Here is an 18,640-nt window from a genome sequence, read left to right as displayed (position 1 = left end):
GGGAAGAAGTGCTATTGGCCGTAAATTGTTTAGGTCCTGGCTGTCGCCATCTGGCTTCTTCTTAAGGGGAACCACTATAGTTTCTTTCCATAAGGGGGATGCACCCCAGATCTCAGAACCTCCTGATAAATAGGAGCTATCGCCCGTGCCATCAGGTCGGGGGGTAATTGAAAATAGAGGGGCGCATGGATCCAAAAGGGAACCTGACTTAATTTCTAAGATCCTCTTTCTGATAACATCATGAGTTGGAATATGAAAATCAGATAGAGCTTTACAGCTAGCTTTAGAATCGGTAGATACCCAAGAGGGGAGTTCCCTGGAGATCTCATGATGGGCAAAATTAACATGTATTTGGAGAATTTTATTCTCAAAGTGCCTAGCAACCTTATCACAGAACTCCTGAGAATTTTCCAGATCAGATGGCCTCAGGGGGGTGGATAATGCCTTTATCACCTTAAATAGTTCTCTAGGGGCATTTAGTGCCTCCTTCACTTTGGTAGTATAGAAGTTAGATTTGGTCTTAAACCGCGCCGCTTTGTAAGCCTTGAGGGTGGACTTTAATACCGCCCTTTCTTCTGGGACTGAATTTAATTTCCACTGGCGGTCCTGTTGTTGGTACTTTCTCTGGAGAGATTTAAGTTCTCTCTTAAACCAAGGTTGACAAGCTTCTTCCGACTGCAAGGCCCCCGGATCTTTGGGGGAGCCAGTTGAGCCATGGCCGTTTCAACCCCTTGCTGAAAACTGTTGAGCAGGGGCCGAGCTAGGTTCTTGGCCCTGTCCTAGCCCTCTGCTATAGTCGGGACTAACTCTTCCACTTTAACCTGCTTCCAAGGCCTAAATGCTTTGCTCTACACCTCACACAGAGCAGGAAAATGCGTGATGTCAATTTTAAAATTTAGCAGATGATGATCCGTCCAACTTAACTGGATATTAGTTATCACCAACTGTAAAGAAGTACGAATAAAGACCCCATCTAATATATGTCCTGCCCTACGGGTAGCTGCCGAGACTCTGAGAGTCCATTCCAAATCCTCCATAAGATCTAAGAACTCCCTAACCATTGGAGTGCAGACCTCGTCAAAATGAATATTAAAATCGCCTAGTATTATTGCCTTTGGGGACAAGACCATAGGTTCTATCAACTTAACCCAAGATTGGACAAAATTTGTAGGAGGGCCCGGCGGTTGATAAATCAGTAGGCCCTCCAACAGTACACCACTGTTCTGAGAGATCTTAAAAGCCATTGTCTCGCATGTTTCAGCGGAGGGGACAGACCAGACACACACTAGAGTTGCCCTGCTGACAATAGCCAGGCCCCGCCCCTACTGTGGGGCCTATCTAATCTGTAGTAAGTATACCCTGGGGGAGATGCTGCAACAAAATCAGGATCTGATTCTGTTTTGCCCCAGGTTTCAGTTAAAAACAAAAAATCGATATGCCAGGTCTCAATCATTTCACAGATTTCCAATTTGTGCTTTGGAAGTGAGCAGACATTTAACAAGGCATTCCGAAACGGCTGATCGTGAGCTGCTGTATTTTCCTGAGCTGCCATTCCAGACATCATAGGCCTCTTCTACTGAGCTCTGGCCTCGTACAAGGTTAAAGGAGCTTGTACTGTCCAATTACATTCCTCACAGGTCCAAGCGACCTCGTAATCGGATGGTGCCTTATACTTACAGGGCCCGTTCTTAATCTTGATATTGCCACTATACCCCTGAGGGGCAACACATTTAGAAAAAAGGCCAGCATCTCTGATCCCTGGCCCCGGTCGGGTGCGGACAGGTGCAGACGAACTTGCCTTAGGCGGGCGTTGGCGCGCCAGTGGCGTGTCCACTGGGCGCAGCTGCTACGCGCGGCCGCTCAGCTAGCTTCATTTATGGCGCCGGGCCAAAAGCCCGACGTCGACAGGACCGGTAACTCACGGTGCAGATTTTCAGAAAGGGCGGAAGGAGGGCTCTAACTGACCCTCACTTCCGGTGCAGGCTCTGGGATGAAGCCTGACTGCAGAGACGGTAAAAAAGGTAAGACAAACCCCTGTAAAAAAGAAATCAAAACAGCGCTCCCCAGGCAATGTTTCTCCCACCCTGATGTAAATATATTAAAAAATATTAAAAGCCGAGTGACGCGCTCTCCTTCTGAACAATCACTGGTTCATCATCTTCCTTACTTCAGGCTTTCATGAACCTTCCTTTTCCCCTGTCTGTCATCTAGACTAGACCAGTCTAGATTGCAGTTCTATCCAAGTCAAGATCATCAGAAGGGAGGCTTAGAGAAGATGAGGGAGTGCCCTTTCTTTTCCTTGCCAGAGATCGTAAATCTGATGTGTCGAATGGAAGAGCAGCCACAAAAACATCCTGTACTGCATTAAGCTCAGTGTCCTGTTCTGCTTTTCCTTCCAGAAGATAAGGTCTTGCAGACAGTGGTTCCTGTGGGCACTCACTGCTCACCATTACTGCAGTCAAAGCAGTGCTAATAGTGATGGGCTTTGGGTGTCTCCTCCCTATGCCCAGAGGAGAGTGCAACAGGCAACTAATGTTTCAGGGAAAGAGGATGAGGGCTTGATGCCACTAATGGCAGTAACAATAGACTTTGTCTTCTCTTCACTAGCCAGTTTCTTGGCAGGAACTGTTTTCTTTTGAGCAATTGTCTTTACCGCTTCTATAATCTTGCATAAACTGAACTATATTTTGCTGGACATTACGTAGGAAAAGCTAAAATAGTGTCCCTCCAGGGCTGATAGGGCCTCTATTTGTGGCAGGCAAAAATAAAATTAATTAATTAAATAATTGCTGATGTCCCTCTAGGGACCATTGGACCCCTGGGAGAGCCAGGCAGAAATGTAACACATTAATTAAATGATAGCCGTTGTCTATGTTAAAAATGTTTTAAATCAAATAACATTAATTAATGAATCCAATCTTACCAAATGAATCAAATAAAATATGTAGGTATATAGTTAGATATTTTTTATAGAAACCTACAACCGAACAACTCATTAAAACACATTCCAAATAATCAATCAATTAATGATCTATTTAATCAATTGTAACCCTTCACATTCCATTCACCTAAAACTCCAATAGTCTGTCACAAAGTAATTAATTAATTAATTAAATCATTAATTTTAATAATGTACTCATTAAATAATTAATTCTTAATGACGTATATATTTCTTTTATTTTTTTAAACATTCCCAGCCTATTCTCCTACAAACTTGCCCCTTTAAAAATGAACATTATGTCAACAAATAAAACAAAACATTATTATATCAAGGGCATATTTTTTATTTTACATTTAAAAATATATATATAATGAAAAACTTTAAAAATAAAATATATGCTAATTCTAAAAAAATACTTAAGATAAAATAAAAAAGATATATAACTATAAAAAATAAAAGGAATGTTTACTACACATAACTTTAAAACGGAGAAAAATTCAACAAAGGAAACCATTAATTGCATCAGTCTCAAAGTAAAGAATATTATGAGCATCAATAGTTTTACAATGTATTAAAAAATAATAATCTAACTTTCCGTATTATGACCCACAATATTCTGGAAACCACAATATTTTAGAAATGATCTGATCGCCCAACAATAGTCTTGAGTTGATATAAGGTGGAGGAATATGGCGGGTGGGTTTGTTCCGTGTTATGTATCACTGCTAAGCCTGCTCTTCTCTCCTGGGGTCTGTTGGAAGGTGCAAGAGTGTGCATGTGAGGGATGAAGGGCTTGGGGGTAGGCACAGATGATTCAATTGATGAGGAAAGATAAAGAGCATTATCACGAATGAGGTCCTGGAGGACATGCAGATGCTTAGTGCTGGACCTAACGTTGATGATGCAACTAGATTGGAAGTTTTACGTTTTGTTGCTTCTGTGCACTGCTGTACACTGATATCCCTGCAGCCTGAGGGCATGCATTAGTGTAGCTGGAAAAGGGATTAGGATCTACATGGTCCAGGTGGGTTTTTCACAAGAGAGTGCATCTTGATCACATTTAGCAGCAGGGGGTTGGGTGAGGACTGGCAGGGTGAGCGGTCCAGGCCCCGGATGTCCCAGGCACAAACAGGCCCAAACAGGAAGAGGCCCTCAGTAGGCTTGGCCCTTTTTAATGACACCCAGGCTAGACACCTCGAGGAGTGTCCTTGAATAGACAGATAGGTCCTGCAAGAATGGATGATTGTCAGTGAAGTGGTGCTTCAAATGTACTAATCAAAGGGGACGAAAATCCTGTCTTTTCTTGCCCTGAGGAAGGAGGCTCTTTTGTGTGATATATAATGAAACCAAAGGGAACAAGCATAGGTACTTTAAAGCAGGAACAAGCAGGGGGAAGGGTTGGTGCCCTAACCCAACTCTATTCAACATGCAGCTGTATGACCTCAGATGAGTAACCATGCTCTGGGCTGCTACTGCAGGTCACAATTATCAGCCAGTGATCTGGTCCTCAGTGGGGCCAAGCCAGCAAGCACTTGGGCTAACCAATATGACCTAGGACCAAGAAAAGCAAAGACAAAAGCCATAATTTCCGGAAAGGCCCAAGAGTTAACACAAACAGTCCCTGATAAGCAGGGGCAATAACAAAGGAAGAACCACCCACTCATATTTCAGAATAACAGTGACCACGTCTATAAACTGTGCCCAGACCCCGGACAGACATAAAGCAGAGAGCAAATGACCCGCAGTCTGCTAGACAGTGGACACCACCATCTCTGCTCATGGGGGGGGCTCCCTAGCAAGCACTCTGCAGGGCAGGTGACCAATCACAGCTGGAAGACAACCCAGAGCTGCACAGAAGCACCAGAATCACAGAGCCAGTCACCCCAGGGTATGCTCTCTGAGATACTCCCACATTGCCTCAGATGTGTGGGAACGCGGGGGGGGGGGGGGGGGTGCTGTGGGGAGTCCACCTGGGGATCTCCTGTGCCACCAGGCTCTGAGGTGAAGAAAGATCCCTGTTCTGTCAGAATAACCCCCACAGGTGTCAGGAGAGGCAGAAGAAGGCTTGACAGCTGCGGCTCCATCCAGGGCTCAGAGAGGTGTGTGTTAAACTGTTACAACACCGCGGAGTCCGTAAACCGGTGCCAATAAACCACGCGATAAAATGTTATCGAAAGCAACTGAAGGTAGTTGAAGTATATTGATGAGGGAATGGTAGAAACCAAGACAGGGAGAAGGAGGGAGGAAGTGGAGGACGTAGAGGCGGGCGGTGAGGGTCGCAGGGGCTGGAGGGAAAGAGGAAAATGAAATAAACGACGAAAGAAAGAAAGGGAAAAGAAAAGAGAGTGAAAATGTACAACAAGTAAGAAAAGTATAAAATGGAAAGTGCTAAATTGACAGAAAGATGGAAGTAGCGAGAGAGAGATGGGGAGAGAGAGACACAGAGGCAGGGAAAGAGAGAGAGAAAAAGGCAGAGAGAACAGAAATTGTGACAGGGCAAATGCCAGACCGAGAGAGTAAGAAAAATGGGGAGACAGAGAAAGAGAGAAAGAGGACCGAGGGACAGAGAGAGTAGAATAAGAGGAGAGAGAGTGAGCGAGAATGAGATTAACAGAGAGAGAGAGCAGAAATTGTGAGCGGGCCAGAGACAGACCGAAGGACAGCGGGAGCAGAAAAATGTGATGGAGAGGGGAAGGGAGAGAGAAAGAGAGCGAGCCAGAGAGAAACAGAGAAGCAAAGTAATAGGCCGATAAATAGGGAGAACTTGACAGAGAGACAGAGAGAGTGAAAGAGAACAAAAACAGATAGAGAAAGACAGAGAGGGAGGAAAAGGCTAGAGGGGCAGTGAGAGCTCTTGAGAGAGAGAGAAAGACAGAGAGAAAGACTGAGGGGGACATTTAAGAGCCCCTAGCGCCTCCTTGTCTCACATTTGCATCAATGTTTTGACGCACATGTGGCCCAAAGAGGCCAAAAAAGCTGCGCCATATGCTTGCATTGCGCTATTTTGTAACCACCCCTTGTGCCACAATATGCCTGCGCCAGGCATAATGTATGCAACGGGGGCATTCCGGTGCTAGGGGTGCCGTAAAAATGACGCAAAGGAGCAGGATTAGCGTAAATCCTGCAAAGCGCCCAGAGGCCTATTGTATTCAATGAGAGCCTCTGTTTAATGCCTGCACTTAGCAGGAGTTTAAAAATGGTGATAAAAATGGTGCAAAGAAATCTCAAAGATTCCTTTGCGCCATTTTTACGGCGCCCCTAATGTCATTTTCTTATACGCACATGTGGCCCAACGAGGCCAAAAACGCTGCGCCATATTTCCAAAGTGGCGCAATGCTTGCATTGAGCCACTTTGTAACCCCTTGTGCCACATTATGCCTGCACCGGGCATGATGTATGCAGCTGGGGAGTTCCCGCGCTAGTGGTACCGTAAAAATGGCGCAAAGGAATCTTTAAGATTTCTTTGCACCATTTTTATCACCATTTTTTAAAACCTGCTAAGTGCAGACATTAAACAGAGGCTCCCATTGAATACAATAGGCCTCTGGGCGCTTTGCAGGATTTACGCTAATCCTGCAAAGCGCCAAACTAGCATAAAAAATTATGACGCTAGCCACCCTAACTACCGCCATGGTGCGCAGCATATGAAATACAATGCTACCATGGTGGCATTAGGGGGCACTAAAGGGCACAGGAAAAGAGGCGCTACACTAGTGCCACTTTTCATAAATCTGCCCCTGAGTGAGAGAGAGGCAGAAGTCAGGGGAGAAAGTGCCAAGCAGAACCGACTCCATGACAAGGAAAAAGGGGTTTGCTTACATTCTATCAACACAGAACTACAATAGTTTCCTCCAGTGGGTTAAGTGATAATGCAAAGAGCCCCTTCCCCGCCCAGGAAGCCCGCTCTGGCTTTGCAAGCATTTCCCTTTTACTTTCAAATGCAGAAGTGTGTTAATGTATAAATGCAATGAGATGAACAGGGTAACTAAACATCCGACATTGAACATGGCTAATAAGACTCCCAGTGGCCCTCGGCTCTGAAGCTATAGCAAGATATTTAAATATTGAAAGCATGGTAACAGATTGCAAATGAACAAGTTGTTAATTAATTCAATTAAATGAATGATGTTTAAATGGGAACTAAAAGCGCATTAGAGACACTTGCATGATAAAACAATTACGTTACACCACAATAAATAATAACTGAGAGGGAACAGGTATTTCAAGTGTCGCATATTTAAAAGTAAGCATGATCTGTTTACATCCAGGTTTCAACTGTTTATGAAGCGTAAAAATACAAAACCCCAATACCGTGGCTCAGTAAGCAGCAACCTTTGTGCACCCTCCGAGGCTGCCTTTCATCCTTCCTGGGTCACAAATCGAGGTCCACATTGCTATGTGATATTATTATGAGTTTACACAGTGCTAGGAATCCGCAAGTGACTGTTGAAGAATAAGGTATATTGCTATGACTGTACCTTTTGAAAGTTTAAGGCGTGAAAACATGAAGTCTCGCAAAATGTCCTCTGTCTGACCTCGTGGGGACTTTTTTAGGGTCAGGTAATTTGTTAGCCACTTGTCCAGCTGCGATCTTTGCACCCAGCACAGAAGACTTTTCATCCGGATCCCTGATGAGCATCCCCTGTTCTAGCCTGCCAATGGTTTGCTAATCTTCATCAGACATCATTGTACTGCTGGGTCTGCTACCTCTGATGTTCATGTTAATTTCTGCTCTAGGATAGGCACAGGTCTGTTGTTTGTTCCATGTATCCTGTGTAAGTGGTCTTTGATTTCTTGTGAAGCAATCTGAAAGCTGTGCACAGCAGGGGATCTACTATGGCCCTCTCCTGCTCCGAACCCACCACATGTGGCCAACCACCAGTGTGCATGGTGAATGACTGGAGAACCTGGCCTTTGGCCAGGCCCTGTTGTTTTTTTTTGTAACCTTTCAATTGTTGAGGGTTTGCGGACACTGTTTTGGGGTTTGCAAACCCTGTCTGACTTGTGAAGCCTTAGGAGACCTTCTGAGGAGTGGGAAGACTTGATTCTGCATCCACAAACCCCACAGTGTGGCCAGCAAAGGCCCATGAACCTAGCTGTGGGTCTACGATCCCTGACCAGGGTTTGTGTATCTCAGCGGTTGTACTAGTAGCCACTAACCCTCCCTGAGATTTGCAAACCATGCTCCAAACTCAGCATTTTTCATTTTATTTTAACTCACGCCCGTACCCCCGCCTAATTGAGAAAAGATGCTTCACTCAACCCGCTGGGACTCCTTTCATCATTTTTTATATTTATGCCATGGCAGTGAAAATAAATGTGGCACAATAACACCTGGGCAACTGTACAAATAAATGCACATTTGAACATTTATTGCCACAGAGTAAAGGTCAAACTAGAGCTTATGACCACAGTACAACAAAAGTGACCTGAGAACAGCACTTTTTACTGCCCCACAGATGCTGGAGAAAAAACCCTGCTAATAGTCACAAGTGCTATTTATAGTGATTTACCTATATTGCACAAATGTAACCTCTTGTTTCCTGGTTTTGGTTAAATATCTTCTATAAAACACGTGCACACGAAAAAAGTATCCTGGCATAAATGATATATGCCATTGCACAAAGCATAATATGCTATTTCACACCAGTGTTTAGAGAGGGGAGGGGCATTATTAATAACTTGCAGCTTTGTCTCTCATGTGTCATGGCAGTAATGGTAACAGTAATGGGAATACATATCACATCACACTTTGTGCTTCTGCATATCTGCCTGCGACCAGCCCTTTGCCCAACCTGCAAATGGTGGCCAAACCCTGCAGAGCTCCATGCATAGCAAGGCTTGGGTGCAGATGGCCACCCACCGCTGCTCACCGCTAGCCATTTGCAGCGCTGATTTGATGGCCAACCATCTGCTTGTAAGAGGCTCACAGTGCTCGGCCTTTGACTAGGCCTCTTTTTAGGGTCGCCAAAAATATTTGCAAATATGAGGCAAACTTTTTGCCATGAAGCTTGTTTAAGACTTGTTATTCCGTTTTCTGACTCACAAATCCCGGACACCTAAAGTGGAGACTAGGGACGCAGTACAGAGACAAAAACAGTAGACATGACACATGACTCCCTCAACTTTTTTTAAATAAAAAAAAAAAATGTAAACTAAGGGGGGCCTTTTGGCAGTCCACCACTATAGCCTGGAGGTCAGTGTGTGCCTACCTCGCCTCCTTATTTAATTTTTTGTTTTCTTCTGGACACAGAGATTGTGACAGTTTCCTCAAGGGCCATTTTCTTTTATGGAAGCCAAATACTGCAGTTTGTACTTTGGAACCACAGTTGTAAAAGGGGCTATTGGAGAAAGGGTTCCCTCATCCAGCTGGATCCCTTTATTTTTATTTTTTTATTTCACAGGTTTATGAATGATTCACAAATGCCAAATCTCAGAAACATACAAAAATGTTAACCTTCTAAAGTCTGCCTGCCAAGTTTTTTACACACTTACATGTCAAAAATTACTGAATGAATGCATACCAAACCAACAAAAGTTTCTGAGCAAAGTTATCCTTTCATAGCAAGTTCGGTGTAAATCCGTTCATAGGTTTGGGCTGTAGAATGAGCAATATTTCCTATGGGAGCTGAAATTAGATTTTTTTTCCCACCAGATCCTTAACTTTTATTTCCCTGCATAGATCTTCACAACCTTGGCAAGCCGAGCTTTAGCTGAATATGCTAACTTTTGTGCAACTCCATTTACTGGGTCAAAAGTAATGGCAAACCACAAAATGGAAAGTGTAATTGAACTGTTATCACTCAGTGGTAATTGCCACTGTCTAATTTACATATGTATGTATGAGTGTGCATCTGTCTGAAAACAAACATTGACCAACAACGTGTGTCATTGTGACGTACACACATTTACATACTTAATGCTATCAATCAGTGAGAGGCAGGAATGCAGGGAAAAAGTTGGAGCTCTGTTTCTTCCAGAATTGATGCAATCACAGCCCCTGATTGAAATATGGGTGGAGGTAATTTCACAATGTAGAACATAGGCCACGAAGACTTGTTTGCTTGTTATTTCCAAGTGTTTCTTTATTTTTTTTAGCTAGAGATTTGTGGGGCAAACCTTGTGCATTTTGGAACAGCCACCAAAGAATCTCCAGCCTTTGTGTTGGCTTGTCTGCTTTTTTGTTGATGGATGTATAGATCACAGTGTAGGACTTACATTTGATGTGAGCTGGGAAAGAGAGAGACAGTTGAGCTGCCTTACGACAGAAAGAAGGGGTTACATTTCTTTGATTTGTGATGAGACAACAGCTACTGCGCATGTCTGCACATAGCAGTGTAAGGTTGTTTGCGAGGGCAGCCAGTGAACCAGACTTTGCTTCCATCATTGTTGGAGAGCCTGATACCATAGGCAATAGAATAAACAATGATGGTGAACAGAAGAGCATAATTCTACAGCCCATGCCTAGTTGGTGCCATGCAGTTTGAGCATCCTAGTCCAGCTGGCCCTTGGGGGAGAGACATGTGTGTAACAGAAAGTCATTAGACAATGCACAATGGATGAGGTGGAGATGAATCCTTTGAGGTTCATCTTGTACAGCTCAGATCTAGAGTTGAGGCTGAAGCTTTCATCGCTGATGAGTATAAACTCTGTTTTGGTTAAGGTGAGTGTGAAATAGATGCTGAATATGCAGGGCTTGATGAAGTTACATCTTGGCAAATTGGGTTTTACCAGCATACTTGTGGGTGGCGGATACCTTTATGTGTTGCCAGAATACCTGTGTGTGTGTGTGTGTGGGGGGTGTGTGGTATCTTTAAGCCTTGCCTGCATACTTGTGAGAGGACATATCTTTATCTGCAAGCAAGATTCCCGCGGATCCTTGCATAAGCTGAACACTCTGATTGAGCAAATTTTGATTTATTTTATTTTGCTTTTGGAATAGCACGTTTCTGACCACCAAGGGAAGGGTCTTAATATATTAATCAGCCATAAACTGGCTGAGTGGTTCATATGATAACACTTTAGAAAGGTTAATCAAATACAGTATGGTTGACACCTAGGGGTGCGTTTTACATGGCATAAATTTGTAAGAAAATATAAACAGGCTTTTGAATAAAAAAACATCAGACCAAGATTAGTCAGCATCAAGAAAGAGAAAATTCTATGGAAATATGCAGATAGGCATATTGTTTTTTCTAATTTATACCAAATTCGCTAATGAACATCTAACTGAGAAATCCGTCATTAATAGCCAGAAGAGGGTGGTGAATAGAGGATAGACCTAAAAGGCTAACCCAAAGTGCATAAGTGAGTGAGTCTTATATTATCTTAGACCGTCGTGAGACAGGTTAGTTTTACCCTACTGATGATGTGTTGTTGCAACAGTAATATTATCTTACATAGCATTCTTTATGGTCTATGTCAGAGAATGAAGGTTTTGTTTTAGACTCCATCAGATAGCAGTATAGAATGAGTCTATGATATGAAGGGACAGAAAAACAAACTGATAGATCCGCAGCAGCTGATAGTGGTCATTGTACCTACAGCTGGATAATAACAGCTTTCTCAATTACTACTCACAAGAAGGAGTAGGGTGATGAGGCAGAAGATCGAGAATTTGTTGAACTGAAGTGCACATCCATGGCACTGGAGAGGATGGTCAGGATTTAGAGAATGTCAGTCTAGAGAGAAGGACTGACTGTCCCTCGAAAGGATGTGAAAACATCAGGAAACAGACTTCTATGAGCTATAAAAGCAATATTTCAGGACTGTGCAGTGGTTGATGTTGGTGCAATGATGACTCCACACACTGCAACGGAAGTTCATCTATTTATTAAATCTCCAACACATGTGAGAGGAGGAGACAGGAAGCCCCCTTCGAGGTCCTCTCTAGTCAGTCTCTTGTGCATCTTCTGTCAAGATTCCAGAACGTAGACAAAGACTTGCAGGTGATGACACCAGTACGGTGTCTCCCTAGGACATTGGTACAACCTTTATCATTACAGTCGGCAAGAGGTTGTATGATTTGAAGAAGTGCTACTGGGGAATGTTTCGAGCAGGTCTGTATGAGTTTGTTTATTTGGATTTTTGGGATGTAATTGTGTCTGATTCAATTGATTTTGTTCTCAAAATATATGTTTATGTCAATGGATCATTGTATGTAACAAAGGATGTGAGTGGTTGGAGTGACCTATGTTAATAGTCGACTGCTTGTATAGTGTTTAATCCTTAGATAGTTGTGTCATAGGCCAAGCACCAGACATCGTTCAGGCTGTATGATGAGAGTACAGTTTATTTTGCAATTTCCAGGGAAAAGGACATCAGGAGGTACCGACAACCCAACCAACAACCATCTACTACAGCATATAGCGGTCTCGAGAACTATCCCACTTCCCCCACATCATATTCTAGAACCCACATAAGTAAGATGTAAGCCATACAGAGTAGGGCATAACAGGTAGGTTTAGGCCTATTAGATGTTTTACTATCATAAGATGGGTTTAAATTAATATTCAGGGTGTGCGCGAATTTCTCATAATTTCCTTTAACAAAATTATGTGAAATGTTGGAAAAATTACACAAAATAGAAATCTGTAATTTAGCCCTATATTATAATGCAAAATGTGAGTACACTTTTTGGGATAAAAAAATAGCACAGAAACTACAAGTGCTACAAGCAACAGTCAGGAACAACAGCTCCTCATGTAATTTCAAAATTTACCATAAAGCAAAACGCTGGAAATTATGTGAGATTATACCAGTGTAATGAAATTTCACCTAGGCATAGTTAATACAACAGAGCCATGATCAGAACAGAGTTAACGTGGGTTGTCAGCTTGCATCAAACGTACAAGGGCTTGCATGCTGAATTTAGGGTTGCCCATATCTTATAGACAGTTCCGTCCATCAGTTTGTTGGCCTCTTCAGGGGAAAATGTGACGCAGCTCCATCGGCCTGGTGCACTAGCCGTCAGTCATACACTTTCGGAGCACACACCCCAAATTTGTGGGTCCATCTTCCAACTTGACAAGAGTGATGTTGGGCGTTTTCTTCCTGCACATGTGGGGATATGTTTTGGTCTTCTTTTTTTCTGCCTGCTTACAGAATGGTTGTCATTACAGACCTGTAAAGAACTGATGCTTTCGAGAATACTGGGCTAGGAGTAGGGTAAACATTGCACCCCCTACAGGGCCATTCATGCCTGTGCATGGTCTACTGCAAAAGATTTTCTGGTTGATGGAAGGAAAGCCACCGTTGGGAAAACCATGCTCTCCTCACTTTTAATGAGGTGGGTGAACTGAAAAGAGAACTGATGGGAAATCCATCAACATCTGGCCTATGTTCCACTTGTAAATTAGTCCATATCTCTATTTCTACAAGAGGTGTTGCAGTTTAATTGTAGAATATTGAGGATGCTGTTCCAAGGCATGATTCAACGAGCTTAGGTTGGCTACATCAGTGTCCACGTTTCAGCCGCACAGAATGCCTACATAGAGAAGGTTAAACCAAGATAATTAAACTCGCAAGCCTTTTCCATGGACTGCCCATCACATCCAAAAGTTTTGGAGAATTTTATTTTCGAAATACTTTCCCGTCTCATGTCTATTGATTCGTGTAATTTGTGTTTTTACTGAATTTCCTTAATAGTAGTTAGATATTTCATCGAGCTAATGTCAAAGGCTTTTCCGGTTTTGGAACAGCCTTCATCAGACAACAAACATCAAAAGTAGTTGCCATATATTTCTTAATTCTTCATCTATCAGCTAGGTAAAATGTGTGTGGAATGCAATTACATGATAAAACATGGATTTCTTAACCAAGAAATGCCCCTTCATTGGCTGAAACAAAATTCTCTACTCTTTCTGCAGTTTCACCGCAGTCAATAATATTGAGTGTCCATTGAAGTCACAAAATGATGGTCTAGATTAAAAAGGGAAATGAACACCTTTACAAATCATAGGTTTACATCTATGTTCTTAGCACTACTTTGCCATGAGATCCATAAAAATCCCTATTCTTGCACAGGTTTCCATGGAGACCATAGCTATCCTTGGACAGACTGAACAATAGCAAACGTTCTGTCTCGATGCTTTTGCAAACTCGTTTTTCCATTTTTGTCAACTTTGAATATATGTTCCAGGTAGAAAACTTCTGTCCCAAAGCTCCATGAAAAGGATGAGTCTGAGTGCACTTCTTACCTAATTGACACACTTATGCCAGCCTATACTGCTGTTTACTTTAGGTGCCTACATTTGTTGTGAAATATCTTAGCAAAGGCTTGTGAACACACACAAAGCTGTCTAGAAGATCTTTATCCATTCCAATGGCCACTCTCCTAGGCTCATCCTGGGATATCACTGGCTACCTAGAACCCCCAACTTAATACGTTATGGCGGAGGGATGCTTGCTGCATGAAATGCAGTTTGCAGATACAGAAATCTATAATGGCTCATTCTGTGATTTAACATTTTCAAATTGTGCCCACAAAATTTTTTTTCCTACCGAAGTTGTATTTAGGCCCGTATTTATACTTTTTAGCGCCGCGTTTGCGTCATTTTATGACGCGCAAATGTACAAAATACAATTGTATTTTGTAGGATAGCGCAGCTTTTGCGTAAAAAAATGACGCAAACGCGGCACTAAAAAATTATAAATATGGACCTTAGAGTCTCAAAAAACTTTGTGATTCAGAACCGGAAATATTGAAAAATTCTGAAGCATAACCTGAATTCATTGCCTTTTCCAATAATTGTTGAAGCGAAATGCAGGTTAGGAGAGCAGCGCCTTCTCAGAGTGTGCGCTGTTGTTTCTTCCCTCCTCGCAAATTGAAAGAAGTTAAGGGGCAAACGTGTGACATTAGCGCTGCCCCAATAATTCGCACCCGCTCAGCTGTGACACCGAATATCATTAATTGTCAATCACATCCCAGCAGACACGTCAAACGGCGCTCTTGTGGACAGCCTCTAACGCCTGAAGTGGTTTTTGATCAAATGTTAATAACACGGCATGTCAGAGGGGCCCTGGCATCGTAAAATAAAACATTAACATCTACAAACTTCATAATTTTTGAATTTTCAAATTATCCTCTTGAAAAGTGCCAGCTTTTAGGTCGTCTTTAAATTATATACACCAAAAGAATACTGCGAAGGAGTATCATGTTTGGTGCTCACCTTTCTCCCTAAATGCTTTTCTTGGACAGTACATTTGCAAAATATTCGCTTCAGAAATTATTTACAGATGAGAAGGGATTTTTGGCACCAAGGGACATTCATTTTGCGGAGCTGGAAAGATGTAAATGAGTTTAACATAATTTAAATAATGTTGGCATGAATTTTATTCTTAGGGGCCGTGCATTGTGTTTAAGCAGAAAACAAACACCGTGCCAGACTATGGTTGGTGGGGAAGATATTGCAACTTTTGGGACAAGGACACTGAGGGGCTGGAATCTTCACTTCAACCTTGATGCTAGGATAGGAACCGGAGAATGTCCCAGACAGCGCTGCGCACATCTGGAAAGGTCCGGGATGTGTTCCTGCCCCCAGCCCCTGCCTGACGCTCGGAGCAGTTCACCTGGTGCACATCCACAAAAAGTGAAAGGGGTTCCAGCGCCTCTTGGCCTGAAAGGATCAGGCCTGACGTTTTCAGACCCAGGATTAAGGGGGCTGCAATTTGCTCACCCAGCAATCCCTACCCCAAAGCAGGTGAAATAACACAAGCCCCATTACAAGTGTGTCAGAAACCAGAATTATAGGGTCAAAAAACATTACCAAATAATTCTGTTCCCCAAGAAAACCAGCCTGCTGCAACACTTGCCCGAGTGCAGTCCCACCACATCACTCCTAGAGAAAAAATTATTCTTCCCCCAGACAGGCACAAGTTCACCACACCCTTAACCTTACGCCATCACCCACCATCGGAAGACCCTCAGACACTTTGCACCTGCAGGCAGAAAATACCTGTGTTTATTTCACCACAAAGCTCCCGGTAAATCTGGGTAAAAGCAAATATTACTATTTCAAGGAAAAAACTCATAATGGTTTGTTGGACCTGGCCCTTTTAGTGGAGTCATACCCAAACATTTTGCCTCCTTTCACCTATTTTTCTGACCTGTTTCTGTTGGCTTTAGTACTCTGGGCACTTTACCACTGCTGACCAGTGCTAAAGTGCAAGTGCTCTCTGTCTAAATTGTATTGGTGATTGGCCTATCTATGATTGGCATATTTGATTTACTGATAAGTCCCTGGTAAAGTGCACTACGAGTGCCCAGGGCCTGTAAATTATACTAGTGGGTCTGCAGCACTGATTGTGCCACCCACATGAGTAGCCCTGTAAACATGCCTCAGACCTACCACTGCAGTATCTATGTGGCAGTTTTGAACTACCATTTCAACCTGGCAAATGCACCCATTTTCCAGACCCAACCTTCCATTTTACTACATATAAGTCATCCCTAAGCTAGGCCCACAGGAGCCCCATGGGCAGGGTGCAGTGTATTTAAAAGGTAGGACATGTGCTAGTATGTTTTACATGTCCTGATAGTGAAATACTGCTAAATTCAGTTTTCACTATTGCAAGGCCTGTCTCTCCCGTATGATAACATGGTGATTGCTTTGAAATATCTTTTAGGTGCAGTTTCCCACTGGGAGCAGAAAGAGGTGTGGAGTTTGGGGGGCTCTGAAATCACAATTTAAAAATACATCTTTTGGTAAAGTTGGGTTTTAGACTGTAAGTTTGAAAATGGCACTTTTAGAAAGGGGGCATTTTCTTACTTAACCATTCTGTGCCTCTGTCTGGCTGCTGAATATACATCTGGGTCAGACTGACAGTTGGGCTGTTTGTGAATTCACTCTAGACAGTCACACAAAGGGAGCTGAGGTGTATCCTGCATATCCTGATGGGTATTCCGGGGCTAAAGTGGTGGGAGGAGCTGACACCTGCACCTGAATAGGGCTGTGTCTATCCTCACACCAAGCAGTCTCCAACCCACTAGAGTGTGTCTGGGCCAGGATGGGGAGACACAGGGTCTTGTGCACCACAAAGACTTTCCTTTGAGGTTTGCCTACTTTAAAGGCAGTAATGGGTATAAGTATTGGACTATTGACTCCACAATTTCAGAACACTTCTGGAAATAGGAAATTCCGCCAGGAAGAAGAGCTGGGTGCTGTAGGAGGAACTTTCACTCTGCCTGTTGCTTTGTTGTGCTGGCCTGCTGCTTGCTGCTTCTGTCCTGGGAATGAAAGGACTGGACTTGGCTTCCTACATCCTGCGTTCTAAGGTTCTCCAAGAGCATGAACTGAGCTTGCCTCCTGCTGTGAAGTCTCAGGGACATCAAAAACTTAGGGGCTCATTATGAGTTCCATGGACGGTTTACACCTTATTAACTAATGTAATATTCCACCTATAACAGCCTACTATGAGACAGATTTCTTCCCTTCCAATTAAGCAAAATCCTTTGATCTAGTAACTCCTCCAGCTAGCAGCTTTCTATTGTAGATTTTCTTCCTCTGGTGTGGCAAGGGTGGGGGCTAAGCATATGTACCAAATCTAGACTTGCAGCCACAGTGTCTCCGTGGCCTACCACTGCCTCCTCATTTTTTTGAAATTTTGTATTCTCCTTGTCTCTTCCCGGGACAACTTATTGCAGAAAAACAACATCACAGCCAGGTGCAGTAAGAGAATCTGCCACAGCAGGTCTAGATTTTTGCTTTGGATGTATTTCAAAGAAAGATGAGTTCTGTCATCATTATTTAAAATAAGTCCATGTACTTCATCCCGAATTTAAATCACATTACTTATGCAGCAAGAAATAATCTTGTGTGGTAGAGCATGAACTTCAACTAGTTTGTGCAAGTGTGATGCAGTGTTACCACTTGATTTAGCTTTGGTACCGCTGCCAAGAGCCTTGCTACCATTGATCGCAGAGGTTATAGTCAGCAGCAACACCAGAAAGTGGGGTTAGTTAACTTTCTGTAATTTCCACACCTTCTTGTGCCTCTAGACCTTCAGCAGAAGAGAATAAGCCATACAGGGAATAAGGAACAGAGAACAGGTCTGCCGTGATGCCATCAGAGGTCAAAAGGTGTTTGATGTCTACTCCTCTACCACTGGCATTCACAAGTGTTCAAGGGTCAGCTTGCCACCACCTTCCTCTAATTGGGTTTCCTTCTTGTGACACAGAGATTTCTTCAGTGGATGCCTGACCAGCCAAGCTTTATAAAGTAAGTGCCCCTTAAAAAACTTGAAAAAGTCCACAGTACTTCATTTATCAGGACCTGGAAATTCAAGTCTCATGAATCTACTATTTCCTTCTTGGGTAGTTGTCCATCCCAACAAGTGGTTCTTTCCTCTCAAGAGTGTCCATTGTCCTGTGACTGTTCCAGCAATATACACTGGATTTTGTGACTATCAATATTGTTCTGGGTATTTTTCCTTAAAACACTTGCTAGTGTGTTTTGCTTTGCGATCATCAGAAAATACAAACATTTATCTGGGAGGTCCTTCAGGCCACTATCCCTGCTACCTTCTGACTCCGGCACTTACCAAGCTCGCCTCACTGATGTGATGTCCCTCTCCTTCACAGCCAGCATATGGCAGCCTCCGTGTTATTCCCCACTCCTGGCCTCTCACTGCCTCTGATTTACTTCCCACAATTGGACTCCTCAGCGGACACATAGTCCTGAGTATATTAGAACCTCTAGC

Source organism: Pleurodeles waltl, chromosome 6, assembly GCF_031143425.1.
Source record: "Pleurodeles waltl isolate 20211129_DDA chromosome 6, aPleWal1.hap1.20221129, whole genome shotgun sequence".
Taxonomy (NCBI): Eukaryota; Metazoa; Chordata; class Amphibia; order Caudata; family Salamandridae; genus Pleurodeles; species Pleurodeles waltl.
Note: the sequence above shows the minus strand (reverse complement) of the source record.